The 19,999-nt window shown below is 47.5% G+C and overlaps 1 long non-coding RNA gene across 2 annotated transcripts; it reads right to left on the reverse strand.

Annotated features, from left to right (window-relative positions):
* Positions 1–10,070: 10,070 nt before the first annotated feature.
* On the reverse strand, positions 10,071–19,697 carry LOC143822644 (uncharacterized). Of its 2 annotated transcripts, none has more exons than XR_013226222.1 (3): positions 19,596–19,697; positions 15,845–16,008; positions 10,071–12,671 (listed from the first exon to the last, which is right to left on the reverse strand). It is a non-coding gene; the product is annotated as an uncharacterized LOC143822644 (long non-coding RNA). The 2 variants fall into 2 exon arrangements; XR_013226221.1 differs by having other exon boundaries at positions 15,845–16,041; positions 19,596–19,683.
* Between the last annotated feature and the right edge of the window lie 302 nt (positions 19,698–19,999).

A 19,999-nucleotide genomic window follows, 5' to 3' on the forward strand; every position in this document is an offset into this window, starting at 1 on the left:
ATTTTATCTGTTCAGGTTTTCTTTCTTCAGTGATATTTCGAGCCTCACAGATGACACAATGGTTTGATGATCTGCTAAACACCAACCAAAGAAGCCACTGTGACTTGGCTCTGTCTGTCTGCTCATTTCTTTCTGCTCCAGCAACCCCAAGTGTCTTCAAGCATGGGTACTCATTAGGGTTGTCAGCCTTCAATTGGCGGCTGGAGGTCTCCTGGGATTACAGCTGATCTCCAGGCAACAGTGGCCAGTTCACCTGAAGAAAATGACCACTTTGGAAGCTGGACTCAATCGCATTGTGCCCCATGGAAGTCCCTTCCCTCACCCTGCCTTCCTCAGGCTCCACCCTCCAAATCTCCAGGTATTTCCCAAACCCTAGTAATAGTCCTTGCCCTCAGAGCACAATATCTCCTCTCCTTGATATCTCTCCATTACACAACTGAGCTACAGACTTGCTTGTACATTCATTTATTAGTACCCTGCCTTCCCCCCCAGTGTGGGCACGAGACGGCTTAACATCAAGAAGAAATGCAAAGAAACAGACAGGAAATGGAGGGGAGTGCCGACCGAGCCTGTCTTCTCTCTGTCTTCCACCCAGCTCTAGGCTATGACCCTCTTACTAAGAGCGAAAGCTCAAGTGTCCTGTGGCTTTTGCCCTCCAGTTCATGCCCAAGGTCAGAGCAGAGGAGAACAAGCTCAGTCCGATGTTATTCAGCTCCTGCAAGCTGGCTAGCTAGCAGGAGCTTCCCCAGTTGAGCTTCTTGTGCTTCTTGTGCTCACATCCCATGTTAAGCCCCACTTGGCATCGGGCTCCCCCAGTTCCTTTGCCTCCTAGGATGCCTCTGCTGAGTCAGAATTTATTCTCTCGGTTCACCTGCAAGATAGAATGCTGGACTCACCGCGTCTGTGCTGCTGAGCCCATACGAGGTCCCATCAGCTCAGATTGCTTCCTGGGGCATTCCTCCAAAGCAGATACAAGTTAGACATGTCCCAGTCGATGCAATCTGCCATTGACAAATGAGCTTGCTGAGAATCCTCCGTCATTCTGAAGACAGCAGTTTTTGCCCTGCACCGGGCTCTGTCACGTTACGGATACCAAACACAGGAGGGTTAGCTTTAAACATGCGCCCGCACCCATCTATATGCTTGGTAAAAATAGATTAGCTCCCTATGCATGGATTGCTCCAGCTGCCTGCCATTTATATCTAAACAGGAGATAAAAAAGTGATGGAACTAATGCACTTTGGAGGGCACCTGATTTCAGGGTGCTCTTTGTCAAGGGAGGAGAGGAGGGAAAGGAAGATGCTCTGCCTACCAAATATTAGATCTCCCCCCCCCCATGCGCACACACTCTTTCTCAGTCTGCAACAGGAAGGGACCTTAAATTGGGAGGCAGCTGAAGCTGATTTTAGGGCGACGGTCCATTTTTTACTTCTTACCAGCCCAGCCATCCATTTTAAAAGGGAAGCAAAGTTGTTCACCTGATCCATCATCAGTCTTGAGAAATCTGCCACACAACTCTTGGGCTGCCATTTAGAACCCAAATTGATTTTCTCCCCCCATGTTCTCCTGCATGAACACTGACGCTGAAAAGTCTCAGAAGACACAGCAGCTGTGCTGCCCTACCTGGGCGCACCTGATGGCAGTCCCGATACAGACACCCTCGGCCCTTAAGCCAAGCCCCAAATCGCAAGACGATTTCAAAGTCGCAGTCAAGCTGTCAAGTTGCCCCGCCAGTGTTGTCTCTGGCATTCGGGTGAGCTGTCCAGGCTGGGGCAGGGCACTTCAGCGCAAAGGGAAGGGGTCTGCCTTGCTGGGACCTGGCTGTGCATCCTAGTCAGGGCTTTGATCGCTTTGTGACACATGGCTGCCCTTTGGAGGATTTGTGGGGCCCTCAGAAGGTGGGGCTGTCAACCCTAGGTGCTCACGAATGTCATGGCCAGTGCCAGCATATCCTGGGGTGGGGCAGCTGCTGGGGGCCAGATAGGGCCCCCTGCCACTGCCCACATCCTCCCTCTGCTGCCCACATTCCATTTCCCCACATGCTAGTTGCCCAACGAGCAGGTATCTGTGAGTGAAGAGGGCTTGTAAAGGGTGGGGGAAGGAGGTGCTGCAGGTGTCCTCTTTCCCCCCTGGTGCAAGCCCTGCTCACAAGTTACAGTACATGCATGCATAACTTGTGTGCAGCGTACGCTCGATTGATCCTGCTGTGCATGTGTATCTGCCAAGGGCCAAGCTTGAGGTCCGAGGCAGGATCCAAACAGTTGTGAAAGCAACCAATGCACTGCATGGATTCCCACTGTGGGGCGCCAATCCATTTAAATCAATCAGGTGAAGCTCAGCCAACTGGGCTCAGCCGCAGGAGATCCTTTTGTGTTCATCTTGTATATAAGTTGGGGTTTTCTAAGGGGTTTCCAGTCTTGTTGTTGCTTCCTTCGACATGGACTCACTGCTGAGATCAATAAAGAGCTGGTCATTTGCCGGCTTTCCTAGGAACCCACATATTTTACACTGGCAATGAGGATGGGATCGCAACGCTCAGCGTGGGATCTTGGCAAGCGATCGCCTACGGCTGCTAAATTACTGGAGCGGGGCCCTGCCGCCAAGGAGGGACAAACCACTGCGGAATCACTAGAGACCGTCATTGGTACCTGACCTCCAGGGAAGGGACTATCCGTTTGCTGAACGTATTTACGGAGAGCAGACTCAGCAGGAGGAACGTGATGGCTGCATTTGGCCAGTTCGAGCCCCTGGATCTCAGCAATCGTATTGGCAATTGTATCAGAAGTGTTTCTGCTCCTACCTCATGGCCAATGGGATCACTGACGGAGCGAGGAAACGGTTGGTGTTCCTGAGCTTGTGCGGGTCAAGATACTTACGATCTGGCCCAAGACCTTTTCGTTCCAGACTATGTGGACAACGCAGATCTGTGTGAGATTCTCCGATGCCTATGGGAGCACTGCTACTCCCAGCTGGGAGAGATTGCCTGCCACCATATGTTCTTCCAGTGAGTGCAACAGGAGAGCAAAGCCATTGTTGACCCCGCCGCCACTCTCCCCAACTTCACTCGAGATTGCCACTTCTCAAATCACAAGGAGGCACTTTGGGACTGTTTCATCTGCGGCTTCCGGGACGAGGCTACCCAGTGCTGGCTCTTTGGGAAGAAGGGGCTGGCCTGCAAAGATGCACTAGAGGAAGCTACCAATGACGAAGCTGCTGCCTGCAGCTCCAGGGCCATCCGAGGCCACAAGTTGCCCCAGTACTCACAAGCAGCTCACCCAACGACCTGTTATCAGCCTCCTTTTGGCGTCTCTGGCAGGGGGCAAGGTCTTCGCCAAAGTCAGCCTGGCCCACGTTTACCAGCAACCGCCTGTCGGCAGCACCTTAGCTGAGGCCTAGACGATTGCCTGCATGGGCTGTAGTGTCTCTAACAGCCTCTCCCTCATAATTCTGGTCTGTCCAGCCCTTTGCAATCAACGTACCTTAATTCAGGACCTCATAGTCAAATTAGGGCTGAATTGCAGGAATGAGCAGCAAATTCTTAAATCTTTGCTCAGTAAGAAGAATCATGCTCTACAGCAGAGGTAGTCAAACTGCGGCCCTCAAGATGTCCATGGACTACAATTTCCATGATTCCCTGCCAGCAAATGTTGGCAGGGGCTCATGGGAATTGTAGTCCATGGACATCTGGAGGGCAGCAGTTTGACTACCCCTGCTCTACGGTCTAAAGTGGCCAACGTATTTTGTTCAATGTTGAAATTTAATTTTTTGCATTTGCAAAAATGCTACCCTGTGTTTCAATTTTTAGTGAACACCACATATGCTCATCTGAGTGGCAGCTATCTGTATGGCATTAAAGGTAATCCATGTCTAAGTGAATGTTTGTTGGCCTGTTCTTACAAGCCAATGTACTCATGTACAGGCAGGTTGTATGTGCATTCACGGTAACATGTGATCAGGGCTAAAAGTGGGAAAGCAGCTAGTGCTGTCTCTTGGCCAGCCTTCCGGATGGTCAACAGCCTTGCATGCGTGAGGCTCCTAAGATGGAGGTTTCTTGCCATAGTATTTCCTGGTTCTGGTGCAGAGACAGCTTTGTTCCCACCTGCTGAGTTCTCCAAGGCTGCTGTGAGGCAAGATGGCTGTGGTGGGGAAAGCACTAAAGGTAAAGGTATCCCCTGTGCAAGCACCGGATCATGTCTGCAAATGCCCTCTAGTGTTTTCATGGCAGACTCAATACGGGGTGGTTTGCCAGTGCCTTCCCCAGTCATTACCCTTTACCCCCCAGCAAGCTGGGTACTCATTTTACCGACCTCGGAAGGATGGAAGGCTGAGTCAACCTTGAGCCGGCTGCTGGGATTGAACTCCCAGCCTCATGGGCAGAGCTTCCAGACTGCATGTCTGCTGCCTTACCACTCTGCGCCACAAGAGGCTCCTAGGGGAAAGCACTACAGGTTGGTAAGTGATGAAGAGGGAGGTATTCAAGAAACAAATTAGGAACACTAGCCTGGAAAGAGGCAAAATGAAAAGAACACAAAAGCAGCATATGCAAACAAAAGAAATCTAAGCAGGGCCTATTCATACATCCTTATTTAGAGGGTAGTGGGTTTTTCAAGGGATGAAGAGCTAAACGATTTTTCTATGATCTCCATGCTTTTTTTTTTATCACAGACATTCATTGATGTGAGACAAGCTTCTTTCAGTGAAGAAATATTTCATTTGTTGCGGGGGGATTGTTTCTCCGACTAGGAAGAGCCTTGCAGTGTGAACCTGCCAACGTTGGAAATTCACAGACTTGTAGCTGCTGCTCACAGCAAGATATATATTTCCTTGGGTTGTTAGGATAGGTTTATAGTAACTGTAAATTACTTTTTAATAACAAGGAATTTGCTATCCCCCCCTTTTTTAAGGTTCCTGTGTCTGTAGAGGACATTGCTGACATGTATCTACTGCATCTATCTATCTATCTATCTATCTATCTATCTATCTATCTATCTATCTATCTATCTATCTATCTATCTATCTATCTATCTATCTATCTATCTATCTATCTATCTATCTATCCATCCATCCTATGGCCTGTGTGGAATATAACCAGGACATCCTAAGACTGGTTAGATGGCAGGCAAGAGACATTCAGAGGCGGTTTGCCATTGGTGGCCCCTGCATCATGACCCCGAGTGTTCCTTGGGGGTCTCCCTTCCATTGACTAGCCAGGGCCACCCTACTTAGCTGCTGAGATCTGATGGGATCCAGCTGGCCTGGGCTATCCAGGTTGAGTTATGTATTTACTACAGACTGGTAGATATCTATATCTGGTAATATGAGTATGCATTATGCCCACTGATGGGCCTTCTGTGATTAAGGGCAGGGGTAGTCAACCTGTGGTCCTCCAGATGTTCATGGACTACAATTCCCATGAGCCCCTGCCAACATTTGCTGGCAGGGGCTCATGGGAATTGTAGTCCATGGACATCTGGAGGACCACAGGTTGACTACCCCTGATTAAGAGGACTCCAGAACAAACCAATGGGCAAACCTGACATGAGCACAACAATGGCACTATTGTTGACATTTCAACACCCCCCCCGTGTTTGATGCAATGAGCGTTGAATATGTGATGTTTCACAGAGAAAGTCAACATGTTATAACGTTCTGCCTTTCTTATTGAGAATAGATTGTATTTATAAACGCACCGTGTACGGTTTCATTTCTGTCCATGTAAATTCCAATTTCTCCTGGAGTTCATTTTTCTTCTGCGGACTCACTCCATCACCTTCTTTGTGTTGCTAGGGAGTACTTCACAGCTGACATGTTCTGGCATCAATATCTTCAGCATCGGAGAACTTTGCAGTGTAATCCTGCGCACAATTATTGTCGTCTAGGCCCTGCAATTGGCCCATAATGAAAAAGCGCATATGCACTCTGGACATCATCCTCGTGCTGCTTGTTGTTAATGAGATGGGATTTCGACTGAACTTATACTGGGGCAAAGAAAAGGGAAACGTTTTGACAGCCGGAATCTTGAATAGATTGCTGGTTCGACAGTTACACAAGTTGGGTGCATCAGATTCCCCAAGTCAAAGAATAGAATCCGTTTTCATCCGTATAGTTCACTCCACTAGCTCTAGAGAAGTCCTTCCAGATAATAGAGAAGGAAACCGAATCATGTCTATTATGAAATGTTGCTGGTGTTTTCAAGCCATTTGGAAACTGCTATTTAGCAGTCTGTGTGTCTTATATGTAATTATTTTACACTAGTCTTTTACAATAATTCTCAGAGGGTTTTGGGGGACTCAGAAAGACACGCACACCCAGTAACTGCTTGATAATGAAAATGCTGTTGTCTCATCAAGGCTGAATCTGCACAGAGCTTTTATTCCAATCCCAGGTCAATCCAATCCCTGCTGTCTACACTGAATGCGATTTCCATTTTGATTTTGGGCAATTTAAATTTTACCTCTGCAACAAGCATGATTGATTTGGAGTGACCCTACCTTTCCCCCACGATATCCTGGAGAGGATATAACCCTCGATATTTGAAAAATCACCATCAGTAAGCGTGCAGCTGTCTTCTATCCCCGAAATAACTTGCTGATGAGCCTCCAATGTTGTAGAAAAGCCCTGATTGGCCACAGCATCAGTTCAAAGGCTTCCTTGTTCCCAGGTTGCAAGGCTTCCCTTAAAGGGGAAGCCCCAACTTCTCTCGGCAGAAGCTCCAGAAGTCCTAACTTCTCTCGGCAGAGATTTGTCTCTTGGATTCCCCCTCCTCTGCTGTCTCCAATCCTCTCCCCCACATTTCAAGAAAAGAAAGAAGCTCCTGCTGTGCTTGCTCTCCCTTCTGAGCTTCTGTAATCACGTGCAGAACACTTTTCTGTTTCAAGGAGGGGGAGATAGAGGAAGATCTGGAGACCTTGGGGTGAAGCCAGGAGTGGACGGGATTTGGGATGAGGAGGGACATCAGTGGAGTATAATGCTATGGAGTCCACCCTCCAAAGCAGCCATTTACTCCAGGGGAACTGATCTCTTTAGTCTGGAAATGAGTTGCAAAACAGGGGGATCCACAGATCCTACCTGGAGGCTGGCATCCGTATCTGTTGCTTCCATCTTCGTGCAGCATTGGGGCCTGCTGGAATATGCTGCCTTGGAGGGTGGTGGAGTCTCCTTTATTGGAAGTTATTAGAAGGAGATTGGAAGAGCACCTATCAGGAGTTTGTGATTTTTAAGTCCTTGAGAAGGTGGGGGTGGCCCTTTGTGGTCCCTTCCAGCTCTGTTTGGTTCTGATTCTGTAGACTTGTGCTGAGAACATGACTGATTCCCCCACCCCATTGATTTGAAACTCTCCCCAGGAAAATGGAAGCCGTATTTAGCAAGGAAGGCTGGCTCTGACCCTTGCACTTGGTGCTTGCTGGAGCCTTTATTTGTTCCTTGTAACAATGTTTGTGATGTACTGAGACCCAACAGTTCACGTTGGAGAACAGGATGTGATCCGTGCTGTCTTTGCAAAGCAAGGGGAAATCAGGCATGGAATGCTTCCCCACCCACCCTGTTTTCTGACTTCATGATTCCCCCAGAATTTCTACTGCTTCTGAAGTGCAAGCATTGGGCATTCTTTAATTGCTCCAGTCAGTCTTCGAAGGTTTCCTGAATTAATACCGGGAAATCTAAAGGTCTCAAATATGGTTGCTGATAGACAGGTTCAGACTTGTCACAGCATGGTATGAGCAAATTCCCCTTTAAATGCATGCCTGTACTTTTTTTTTTTTATCTCGGCACTGCAGAAGGAATATGAATGTCCAACTTCCATCTGCTCAGCCCAGCAGGTGTCGGTTACCGAACTGTATCCATTCCAAGCCTTTCTGAATCTTGATCATGCTGATGGCTTTAATGTTGGATGGGGGAGGGAGGGGGCTGCTTTGAGGCTGCCCTGTCAGTCGTTTGCAAAAAGCTGCTGCAAGCCCAACATGAAATCTCTCCCGTGTTGCCGATGGAGACATGCAAAAAAATTGATTTTCAATTAGCCATTGTTGACTCAAGTTGTTTTCGTGATTGCCAAGTCTCCCCTTAAGAAAACATACCATGAAATCTTGCAGATCCTCTTCAATCCACTTAGCTGTTGATCAAATATAATCCCCTTCCTCAATATAATTAATCCAATTTGGATTAGGAGGGATTAGCTGTGCTCTTTTGATAGCACACAATCGTTGCCTGCCATGCTTGCATGCTCAGGGAGACGCGATAAGGTGAACCTGGCTCATTCTTGGGGCACAGGACTCCCTTTCACTTTTCTGGAAGGAAAGTTCAAGGGGATACCGATAGAAGCACGCAAGTGTGTCTGTGACAAAGGTCAGATAGAGACAGCTGAACATGTCCTATTTGAGTATGGACTCTATAGTCACCTCCGTACAGATTCACTGGCCTCATTGCTTGCAGGATGCCCCAGAGGTCTAAGGAAACAGCAAGCTAATACTGCCAGACACAAGTAAAGACCTAACAAAAATTATTGCTAAATTTGCTTGGGTAGCTATAAAAATAAGGCAGAGCTGGACCAACCCTACACCCTAATACTTTTACACTGGATCCATATACAGTTGTTCATATTTCTTAGTGTTTATCCATTCATAATTGATCTTATACCTGTAATTTTATGCTTTCTACTGGTTGGTCTATGACTGTAAATAAAAATTGATTCATTGGCCCTCCAGTTTGCTCCTGGATCCTGCACGGGGAGGCTTTTCGTAGAGGCATTTGGCGACACATCTCACCATATTTCCCCAAACGTACTTCTGCCCGATTGTTTTTAACCTGCATGTGGTCGAAAGCAGCTAATAAGATCATGACTGTAATAAAATGAAACCGTGCCTGGGGGCACAAGGCCCGGGGTGAAGGCAGGAGGGCTCATAACCCCTTCGCTTGTGACTCTCTGTTTGCAGACACCAGCTCACGCTGGGCTGTGCGGTTTTTGTTCGGGGCTTGTTTTCGGCGTTTTGTTTGTTTCTATTTATTGCAAGTCACTTCCGGGCCTCCCTGGGGAGATCAAACAGGATAATGAATTAATTCAGTTCTGCAAAGACAAAACCTGAAGCTCTCAGAGAGCATTGTGAAAGACCCATCGTTCCATTGCTGAGATGGGTTGATTCTGTGATACCAGGCAGGGTTGGTTTTTCCGATTCTTCTCATCCTTCTCCTCCCACCATGCCTGGAAAGTCCTTAAATAGCCAGCACTGTCATGGCTGGAGCAGAGCTGCAACTTCCAGAGGACTGGCTACCCCCTGCTCCAGCTGGGGAGCAGGGTTGTCAGATCCCTCCTAGGGAGTGGAGCAGGGGTAGTCAAACTGCGGCCCTCCAGATGTCCATGGACTACAATTCCCATGAGCCCCTGCCAGCAAAAGCTTGCAGGGGCTCATGGGAATTGTAGTCCATGGACATCTGGAGGGCCACAGTTTGACTACCCCTGGAGTGGAGGGAAGGCCAGTTGGCATTGCAGTTATGTGTCCACTTCCAACGTGACCCAGAAATCATGTCACCATGCAGCGATGTTGGGGTGACATTCTGGTACTGGAGCAAAAAGTCCATTGTAAATTTGGCTTCCACCATAGAGTATTGTCCAAATGTTGCCCCAGTGTCACCCCAATGTTGCCATGATGACATCACTTCCGAGCCACATCATTAGTCACATAGAGACATGTCGCTGCAATGCAACCTGGGCTTTGTTCTTTTTCCGGGTAAGCGCTCCCCTCCCCCTGCTGGCCAGATGATTGACAGCGGCACCCGTTGACTCTGCTGTGTTGTCTTATTGGGGCGGTACGGGAAAGTTCTTTCATCTATTGTTAACAAATGTAATAACTGAATTTTATTCCAATGTGACAAACTTGAGTGAATCCCCAGGATCCTTTTGTCCTTGCAGAGGGTGTGTAAAAACGTGTAAAAGAAGTCTGACACAGACTTTGTATTCTGAAATACTTTCCGCTTTGTTGAAATACGCATTATAACATGTCAGATCTCATGTCATGCATAAGTGAAGAATCTGAGCATCAAAGCAGAGGCAGGGATCTCCATATAACTGAGTCCTTTATTTCATCAGAAAGATAATATCTTTAAAATATCATTATCTTTACTTTAGTGCTACAGTGCTAACCCTGCATAATACAAAGATTAATGTTCAGTGATCTCCAGTTTCCAAGATCAAAAAGAAACAAACAAACGCAATGGAGGCCGCTAGCTCTCTTCTCCAAAGAGCAGTCAGGGTGGGAGGTTTCTGATGACAATCTGTCATGCTTTTTTTGCAGCGAAAAGAAGAAAAGCAAAGGAAGGGTCTGATAGCCACAAGCCCAGAAAGAGAGAGATGCACAAGGGAGCATCTGACTTAGGGTGTGACCCAACTTTTCTGCACTTCTGGGGCTCATTACCCCTCCTTCCCCCTTCCTAACATTGCCATGTTACAGTTAGGAACGCTGCTAATCTCATGCTCAGCTTGTTTGACAATTAGCCTTACCATGTTTGACTGTGTGGTGAAGGAATGAGCCAGTCATAGAATCATAGAATCATAGAGTTGGAAGGGGCCATACAGGCCATCTAGTCCAACCCCCTGCTCAACGTAGGATCAGCCCTAAGCATCCTAAAGCTAGTCACTAGGTGTCTTCAGAATGGCACCAAATGACTCAAACACCTGCCAAACAGGACCACGTCAGGTATTTATGAACCAGTTCAGCAGCATGTATGAAAAAGCTGCTGCTCTAAATGCATTTGCAGCTCTTAACAATGATGATAAGAACTATTTAGGTGAACTCTGAATGGTACGTTTAAAAAAAGACATCACCTATTTATGGTGTAACTTGTTATTATGGTTTCCATGGACCTGACTGTGGATGTCACTGCCGTTTTAGAGCTGAACTTGGGCCATTTTTAAATATTGCAAAGGCCTGTGTCAGGCCTCGGGCCCAGAAGGACAAGGCATGATCGCTCTGCCCTATTGTTGTTGGTGTTAGGTGTGAAGTCGTGTCCGACCCATCGCGACCCCATGGACAATGATCCTCCAGGCCTTCCTGTCTTCTGCCATTCCCCAGAGTCCATTTAAGTTCGCACCGACTGCTTCAGTGACTCCATCCAGCCACCTCATTCTCTGTCGTCCCCTTCTTCTTTTGCCCTCAATCGCTCCCAGCATTTGGCTCTTCTCCAGGGAGTCCTTCCTTCTCATGAGGTGGCCGAAGTATTTGCCCTAGACAAGTGCCAAAACATCCCCCCACAACTGTTTCAGCACTTGAAAAGGTGGAGGGAGAGCAAGAGCACCTGATCCTGCCGTGCTGTGGGCATTTTTCAGTGTCCTGAGTTCCATTAGAAAACGACAGTGGCATCCACAGGTTGCACCTGTGGATACTGTAATGCAGACTTTCTCAATGAGGGTTTTGTGAAACCCTGGGTTTTCTTGATGGCCCCGGAAGGGTTTCCCAAATGGATGAGAGTTAATTAATTTTAATGTATTTTTTAAATTTGTTCAACATTTATTGGGTGATAGAGCCTCTTGTGGCTCAGGGAGGTAAGGCAGCAGAAATGTTGTCTGAAGCTGTCTGCCCATGAGGCTGGCAGTTCAATCCCAGCAGCCGGCTCAAGGTTGACTCAGCCTTCCATCCTTCCGAGGTCGGTAAAATGAGTACCCAGGTTGCTGGGGGGTAAACGGTAATGACTGGGGAAGGCACTGGCAAACCACCCGTATTGAGTCTGCCATGAAAACGCTGGAGGGCATCACCCCAAGGGTCAGACATGACCTGGTGCTTGCACAGGGGATACCTTTACCTTTTTATGGCCATATATGTTCATGTTGCCCCACTTCCCCTCCCAAAATGTCCAATGATGGGCCTGGAGAGGGTGGGAAGGGGAGGGCCCCTGGGTGGGTGTGTACACAGGCATGTTTCTAAACTATATTCTGCACGATCACATGACTTCTGGGGTTTCTGGGAGCCTGAAGAACATCTCAGAAGTTTCTCAAAGATTAAAAAAGTTGAGAAAGACGGCTGTAGTTTGGCCCTTATGGAACTGGTGCAGGGTTCAACCATCTGTTTATACAATGATTGTTCCATGGAGAAGAGGCACAACAAGAGACAGTAGCATTTCCCTGGGCTGTATAGGAATCCACGTGTGCAAAAGGTTGATGGCTATGTTGTTAGGAGACAACAGTTTATGGAACCTGCCAGTAGCCATGAACAGATCAACAAATAGATGAAAAGTCTGCCCAAAATTGGCTCCCAGTTTGTGATTGGTGAACAGGGTGTAAGTTAAACAGGCAGCTGTTTGAACACCCCCAGTTAAATCATGACGAACCTTCTGGATCAAGGTAGACTGTGGGTCTCTTCCAGAGGAAAATGGAAGTTTCTGACCAAAGTAGATGTCTCTCAAGCACTAGGGCAAAGGTGGCCAAACTGTGGCTCTCCAGATCTCCATGGACTAGAAGCACCATGAGCCCATGATAATTTTAGTCAATGGACATCCGAAGAGCAGCAGTTTAGCCACCCCTTCATCCCTAAACATTTAATCAATTAATTTCGCTTTGCTGATGATGCCCTGTCCTTGGCCTGATGGTCCGTGATGCTTCTCAATGGCCACAGTGACAGCACCCCTGGCGCCCCATGGATCATCTGATCGAGCAGCAGCTTCAGCTTAGGCCTTGTGGCCAGTCCCATCTAGAAGAAGAAGAAGAAGAAGAAGAAGAAGAAGAATTGGTTTTTGTATGCCTCTTTTCCCTACCCGATGGAGGCTCAAAGCAGCTTCCAGTCGCCTTCCCTTTCCTCTCTCCACAACAGACACCCTGTGAGGTGGGTGAGGCTGAGAGAGCCCTGATATTACTGCCCGGTCAGAACAGCTTTATCAGTGCCGTGGCGAGCCCAAGGTCACCCAGCTGGTTGCATGTGGGGGAGTGCAGAATCGAACCCGGCATGCCAGATTAAAAGTCCGCACTCCTAACCACTACACCAAACCGGCTCTCTAGCTTGGCTCCAGCAGAAATCCAACCAAGGATTTCTTAAAACACAAACACGCATTTGAAATGATATGGATTGGTACTGAAGCAGGTAAATTGAATTTTTAAAAACCTCAAAGGAGTTGAAGCTGTGCTCTAAATCAATTAGAACAAGCCTCAGGCCTGGCAGGAGAGTGATTAAGGGGAGGCCGAGTTTGTTCAGGTCGGCTAAGGGTGGCTGAAAAGCTCATTCCCAGAGGAGAAGCCCAATGGAATGGAGCGATATTGCCTCTTAGACGAAATAACTGGCCGATGATTAGATATTTGAGTGACTGCTGTACGTCGTCTGAAGCAAATTCATGGCGGTCTTGCCTTCAGAAGTTTTCAGTTCATAGCCAAATCTATGGATAAATGGCCATTAGGTAAGGTCGCTGAATGGAGCCTCCATGTGGAAGGGCATTCTAGCTCAAAGCCTGGAGAAGCAAACAAGAACTTATGGCTTTCATGGCTGAACTTCTCAGGAGAGTGCTGGGCTAGGAATGGGGATCCTAGCCCCCAGCTGGGCTGAAATCCCCCTGCCACTATGAAATGGGGGAGCTGGCTCTTGGGCCAATCATTTTCTTTCAACCTAACCTCTCCCATGGAATTGTTGTGGGGATAAAGTGGAGGACGGGAGATGCAGGCTCCTCCACTACAAAGAAGATCAACATAAAAATGAGGCAGATCTGATTGCTCCCTGTTAGAAGAAGAGTTGGTTCTTATATGCCACTTTTCTCTACCTGAAGGAGTCTCAAGGCGACTTACTATCCCCGCAACAGACACCCTGTGAGGGAGGTGAGGCTGAGAGAGCCCTGATATTACTGAAGAAGGAGAAGAGTGTTCCACCGAAGAACCACTCTAACTGCCAGGAACTTCTTCCGGATGTTTAGCTGAAAATTCTATTCAATAAATTTCAACCCATTGGTTCTGGTGTGCTCCTCTCGGGCAACAGAAAACAACTCTGCTCCACCTTCTATATGACAGCCCTTCAAGTACTTGGAGATGGCTATCGTATCACCTCTAAATCATCTTCTCTCCAGGCTAAACAGACCACGTTCTCTCAACCTTTCCTCACACGACTTGGTCTCCAATTCCCTCACCATCTTCGTGGCCCTTCTCTGGACATGCACCAGTTTCTAGGCCCATTGGTTTCAAAGGAGTCCGAAGGGAGAAACCTTTTGGGATTGCACTGGGAATGGCTCCCCAAATATCCTGCTCCTCCTCACTTTGTTTCATGGCACAGTTACCTGCAGATCAGCTCCCTTCCCTGGGCCTGGATCACAAAGGCAGTACCTTAAGCAGGTCTACTCAGAAGTCAGTCTCCAAAGGGGAAGGCGTCCTTAAAATTACTGAGAGAGCAACCCTAAGCAGGTCTACTCAGAATCCTATTCATGTCTTTTCAATGGGGCTTTTTCCCAGGAAAGTCTTACTGTCATAGTGCAATTCTATATGGAGTTACTCCAGCCTAAGTACATGGGTGTCAACAACTTTAGAGAGAAGTCACCCCATTTTGGATTGCCCTGCTAATACATCCCTGGGGCCGGCTGGGGCAGGGAAGAGGCAGCCATCCTGATTGAGCAATGCAAGCTCAAGTGGAGCAGAGCTTGGGGGGAAGGGGGGGAGGGAAATAGCTCTTTATTAAGATTCCCAATATTGGCTGCCAGAGAGGGATGGTTTTGCTGCAGCGTCGTCAGCCTCCCCGGTCGGTCCAGGGATCATTAAGCACAAAAGTGTGTTTGGGCAAGAACGATGCTGAGAACGCTGCGGCCAATCACAGCGCAGCATGTCCCCCTGCAAAAATTGATACAAGGCATCTTCTAATGAGGAACGGGCTCAGCCATGCAGCTGCAACTGTCCCAGGAAGGCTAAAGCACAATTACAATGGTTGTTCAAAGAGAGCAATCAGAGGAATATCCAGTTTTGCTAGAGACAGAGAGAGATTCCCCCCCTCCCCCAGCCATTCCTTGCATTGCAATTTTTGTCAGGGAACTCTGTGTGTGCCTGCTGTTTTCAAACAGGAGCTAATCAAAAGGAGCTTTCCACTTATGCTTGCTGGGTCCCCCTGGCCACCAACAGGAGGGAGGGGTGGCCAGATTCAGGTTGGGAAACTCCTGGAGAATTGTGTTTGGAGACTGGGGATGACAGGGACTGCCCTCCAAAGCAGCCATGTTACCCAGGGGAACCAATTTCTGCGTTCCGAGGAGAAGCTGTAATTCCAGGGGATTTCCAGATCCTACCAGGAGACTGGCGCCTCTGCCTCTAGTGGTAAGAATAATCGTAGGCTGAACAATCTCCATCTCTAAAACAAAATCAGAGTCCAGTGGCACCTTTAAGACCAACAAAGATTTATTAAAGGTGTGAGCTTTTGAGTGCAAGCACTCTTCCGTCAGATGGAATTGTAGTCCATGGACATCTGGAGGGCCACAGTTCGCTCACCCCTGCCTTAAAGGCTACCAAAATTGTGGCAGGGTTTGAACTTTCTAGAGTCATGGCTCTCTTCTAGAGATATTAAAAGCAGGCATGCTTGCAGATGGGTGGGGGTGGGGGTGAGATATGTGTGTGGTTGATTGAACCAAAGAGAGGGGGAGGTAGAAGTCAAAGGTCAAAATTATCCAGGGCTCTGTCCCCCTTTCATACTATTGTGCTTTGGAAGGAGCTATCACACAAATCTCTCTTCCTCTCCCTCTCTCCTCTAATCACCAAATCCCTTTCATCAGCTGTCTCGAGGATACAAACGGGGAAAATGCTCGGGGTAAGTTTCAACCATCACAGAATTGTATTTTTCATCTGTCACTTTCTCCTTGTGAAGTGACAGGAAGTCAGAGCAGGGCCTACCGGCAGCACTGCTTTCTCACCCACCGCTGGGATTGGTCTCGGATGCAGCTTCCATCCAGGTCCCTTCAGGCCTCTGAGCGGCAGACCCCTGGGGCACTCAGCTGGCAAAGGGCTCCGAGTCCAGATGAGATTGGAAGAGATGTTGATGATACAGTGACAGAGGCCCTGCGGGGATGGATCTGCATATCCTGTGAGGTCAGGCCAGGAGAAAACAAAGCCATCTTGCAGAAAAAGAGAATCAAAGGCTGTCTGGGATTAGAGACACTACAACATGCTATAGCAGAAGTTCACAGGACTCAGGGCTCGGTCCCTGTAATGATAGGAATGGGACAGCCCGGGACAGGGACCCATAGTAGGAGCAAAGAATGGCAAAGCAGCTCCCCCAAGAGCTGCTGAAGAGGCATCTCCATTAGAACAAAGTTTGAGTTCAGTGGCAGTCTTAAGACCAACCATGTTTCATTGAAGCTGTGAACTTTCATGCGCATACACCCTTCTTCAGACAATTAACAGGAAATCACCAGAATGAAGAAATCCATTCCATTGCTGCGTCTGGTGATTTCCATTTAATTCTCTAATAGTGCATGCCCATGGTATCTCTTACCTTGAATAAAACTTGGTTGATCTTAAAGGCGCCACTGGACTCAGACCTTGTCCTGCTTCTTCAGACCAAAATGGTTACCTACCTGGATCCATCTCCATTAAAGTTCCCCTCAGATTACCCTGTAAGCTTTGCTAGGATGGACTGAACACAAAAACTTAAGAAGAGTCTGCAGGATCAGACCAGCATCAGCCCATCATGTACAGCATCCCATTTCATAACCTGGAAAGAGAAGCAGAGTCCTTCTCATGGCATTACCTCCCAGCGCCAGCATCCAGAGGCCCACCACTGGATGAGGAAGAAGAGTTGGTTCTTACATGCCACTTTTCTCTACCAGAAGGAATAGAATCATAGAATCATAGAGTTAGAAGGGACCTCATGGGTCATCTAGTCCAACCCCCTGCACTATGCAGGACACTCACATCCCAATCGCTCATCCACTGTAACCTGCCACCCCCTTGAATCTTCACAGAATCAGCCTCTCCATCAGATGGCTATCCAGCCTCTGTTTAAAAATTTCCAAAGATGGAGAACCCACCACCTCCCGAGGAAGCCTGTTCTACTGAGAAACTGCTCTAACTGTAAGGAACTTCTTCCGGATGTTTAGATGGAAGTTCTTTTGAATTAATTTCATCCCATGCGTTCTGGTCGTCCCCCTGGGGCAAGAGAGAACAACTCTGCTCCATCCTCCATATGGCAGCCTTTTAAATACATGAAGATGGTTATCAGATCCCCTCTCAGTCGTCTCCTCTCTAGGCTAAACAGACCAAGCTCCCCCAACCTTTCTTCATATGTCTTGGTCTCCAAACCCCTCACCATATTTGTTGCCCTCCTCTGGACACATTCCAGTTTGTCAACATCCCTCTTCAACTGGGGTGCCCAAAACTGAACACTTTCGCTTTCTTGTCCTCGCAGTGGTCCTACCATGTCCCTACCTTTGGCTGTTGTTGTTAGTTGTGAATTCATGTCCGACCCATCGCAACCCCATGGACAATGATCCTCCAGGCCTTCCTGTCCTCTACCATTCCCCGGAGTCCATTTAAGTTTGCACCTACTGCTTCACTGACTCCATCCAGCCACCTCATTCTCTGTCTTCCCCTTCTTCTTTTGTTCTCAATTGCTCCCAGCATTAGGCTCTTCTCCAGGGAGTCCTTCCTTCTCATGAGGTGGCCAAAGTATTTTATCTTACTTGAAATATAACTAAAGAACCCTTTTTTTGCTATGTTTAGCACTTCCTGCTAGCCTAAGCTCATATTGAGCTTTCGCTTTTCTAACACTCTCCCTACAATCATTGGTTATCTGTTTATACTCATCCTTGGTAATAAGGCCTTCCTTCCATTTCTTAAATGCCTTTTTTTAATTCCTCAAATCATTTGACAGCTGCTTATGGAGCCACCGTGGCTTCCTTAGGCTCCTTCCATCTTTCCTTCTTAACGGAATTCTTTGTGATAGAGCCTTCAGGATTTCACTTTTAAGAAACTCACAGCCCTCTTGGATTCCCATCTCTTTAAGTCTTTCTGACCACGGGACTCTACCCAACATACCTTAAAGTCTGTTAAAATCTGCTTTCCTGAAGTCCAGTCTATACGTCTGACTACGTAAAGGTTTTCTCTTTCCCGCATTGTCAACATTCGCCTTGAGCTGGCATTCGCTGACTCCTTAAGGATGCTCAAAAGTGCCCGAAGGAACTTCAGTAGGTTTATCTAATCTGTTTAGCATGGCATACTCAACGTGGAGCAACAAAAACAGGGAAAAGACTTCTCTCCCCAGTAGTGAAAACCAGCTGGGGCAGGCAGGAACCTTTCTTCCCCCCACCCCATTGTAATACTGTGAACCCAAACAGATTGTTTTATTTTTAAATAGTCAGGGCCCAGCAGTGTTTTGTCTGCCATGCATGCATGCCAACAACATGGAGGGGAAAGAAATTGAAAGCTCGGACCAATTGCACATGCCTGCTACTTTATACCCAATTTGAACATTAACAATGGATGATTTCTAATGCATCAGTTTCCCTTCAAAAGCAAGTTCAGGTGACGTGGAACTTCAGAAGCCATGGAGTGATTTGGATGAGGGGAATTTCAGAAGCATCCTTTGTTTTAGGAGCAGGAGAAGAACTTAAACATTAACATCCCAGGGCCCATTCAAGTGTAAGATTTGTCCTATTTGTTTAATTTTTTTTATTACAATGCAATAATACATAATCAGAATTGGTCTACAAAGCAAACAACATGCCAAGTTCACAAATTAAAAACAAATAAAAGAAGAGAATGTATAGAGTTATTGTCATTTGTTTCTTAACTGTTCATTTCTAATAGCGTAAGGATTTCTTTTTTTTTTTTAATGCAGCCAGCTGCTGCCCATTTCCCATTCCTGATTTTTATGTCATGTTTGCCATGTGATATATAAGCAGGTTATATTCACAGACCTAGGCTGCATCCTTGGAGGCGATTCCTTGATTTCAGCTTCTGTAACTAAAGTTCAGAGTAACCACTTGCAAGCTAGGAGATGTTGATCTTTTCCAGGTCGGAAGGTATAGTTACCAGCTTTGAGGTGGGAAAAACCTGAAGGGTTTGTGGGTGGACCCTGGGGAAGGTGGGTTTTGGGAACGGGAGGCACTTCAGGGTACAATGCCCCAGAACCCCTCCTTCCAAGGCAGCCATCTTCTCCAGGGGATGTCATCTGTATTGTCTGGAGATCCGTTGTAACTGTGAGAAATCGCCAGGTCCAATCTGTAGACCAGGGGTAATCAAACTGTGGCCCTCCAGATGTCCATGGCCTACAATTCCCATGAGCCCCTGCAAGTTTGTTGGCAGGGGCTTATGGGAATTGTAGTCCATGGACATCTGGAGGGCTGCAGTTTGACTGCCCCTGCTGTAGACTGACAACCCTGCCAGAAGGTCGGACCAGACCTGGCCAACCCAGAGGACTCTCATTCTTGTGATCACCTCTGGAAGGTCCATACACGTCAAACTCTCCTCTGGCCATTTCAAAATAGGCATCAGTCTTCGTTTTCTCCCATACATGTTTTGAAACTGTAACCTACTCCTCCATGTTTTTTCCTTCTAATACCACCACCCCTCCCGGCACACTTCAAATAATGATTGTTTGCATCCTAGGGCGGTTATGGAGCCCCTTCCCAAAAGATATGGTGCGGAATGTTAAGGACAGGGCAATTACCTCCATGCCGCCGGCAAGCTCTTGGAGAGAAGTCCTCTGGAGTGCTTTCGTGGTGTGCAAACGAAGCACCAGCAGGCTGTCATCCTGCCCCCATCTGTGCCAATCCACTGCATTGTGTTTGGTATGTTATTAACACGAAGGGGATTAAGCATTTCTCCCCACTCTGTTCTCCACGACAACGCAAGGGTGAGTTTAAGCAAATAAACAAAGCCTTCTGTTATGTAATCTGCTTTCTATCTGCAGCTGGCGTTTCAAGATGCAAATCTTGGGAAGGCTTTGATTGCCGAAAAGTAGGCCACTGGGTACCTTGACAACATCGCCCAGCGTGATTGGAATAGAAGCCCCAGATCTCGGGACAAGATCTGAACAAATTTGGGGGAATCTTGTGCATTTAAGTATTCAAG

This window comes from Paroedura picta, chromosome 13, assembly GCF_049243985.1.
Source record: "Paroedura picta isolate Pp20150507F chromosome 13, Ppicta_v3.0, whole genome shotgun sequence".
NCBI classification, from domain to species: Eukaryota; Metazoa; Chordata; class Lepidosauria; order Squamata; family Gekkonidae; genus Paroedura; species Paroedura picta.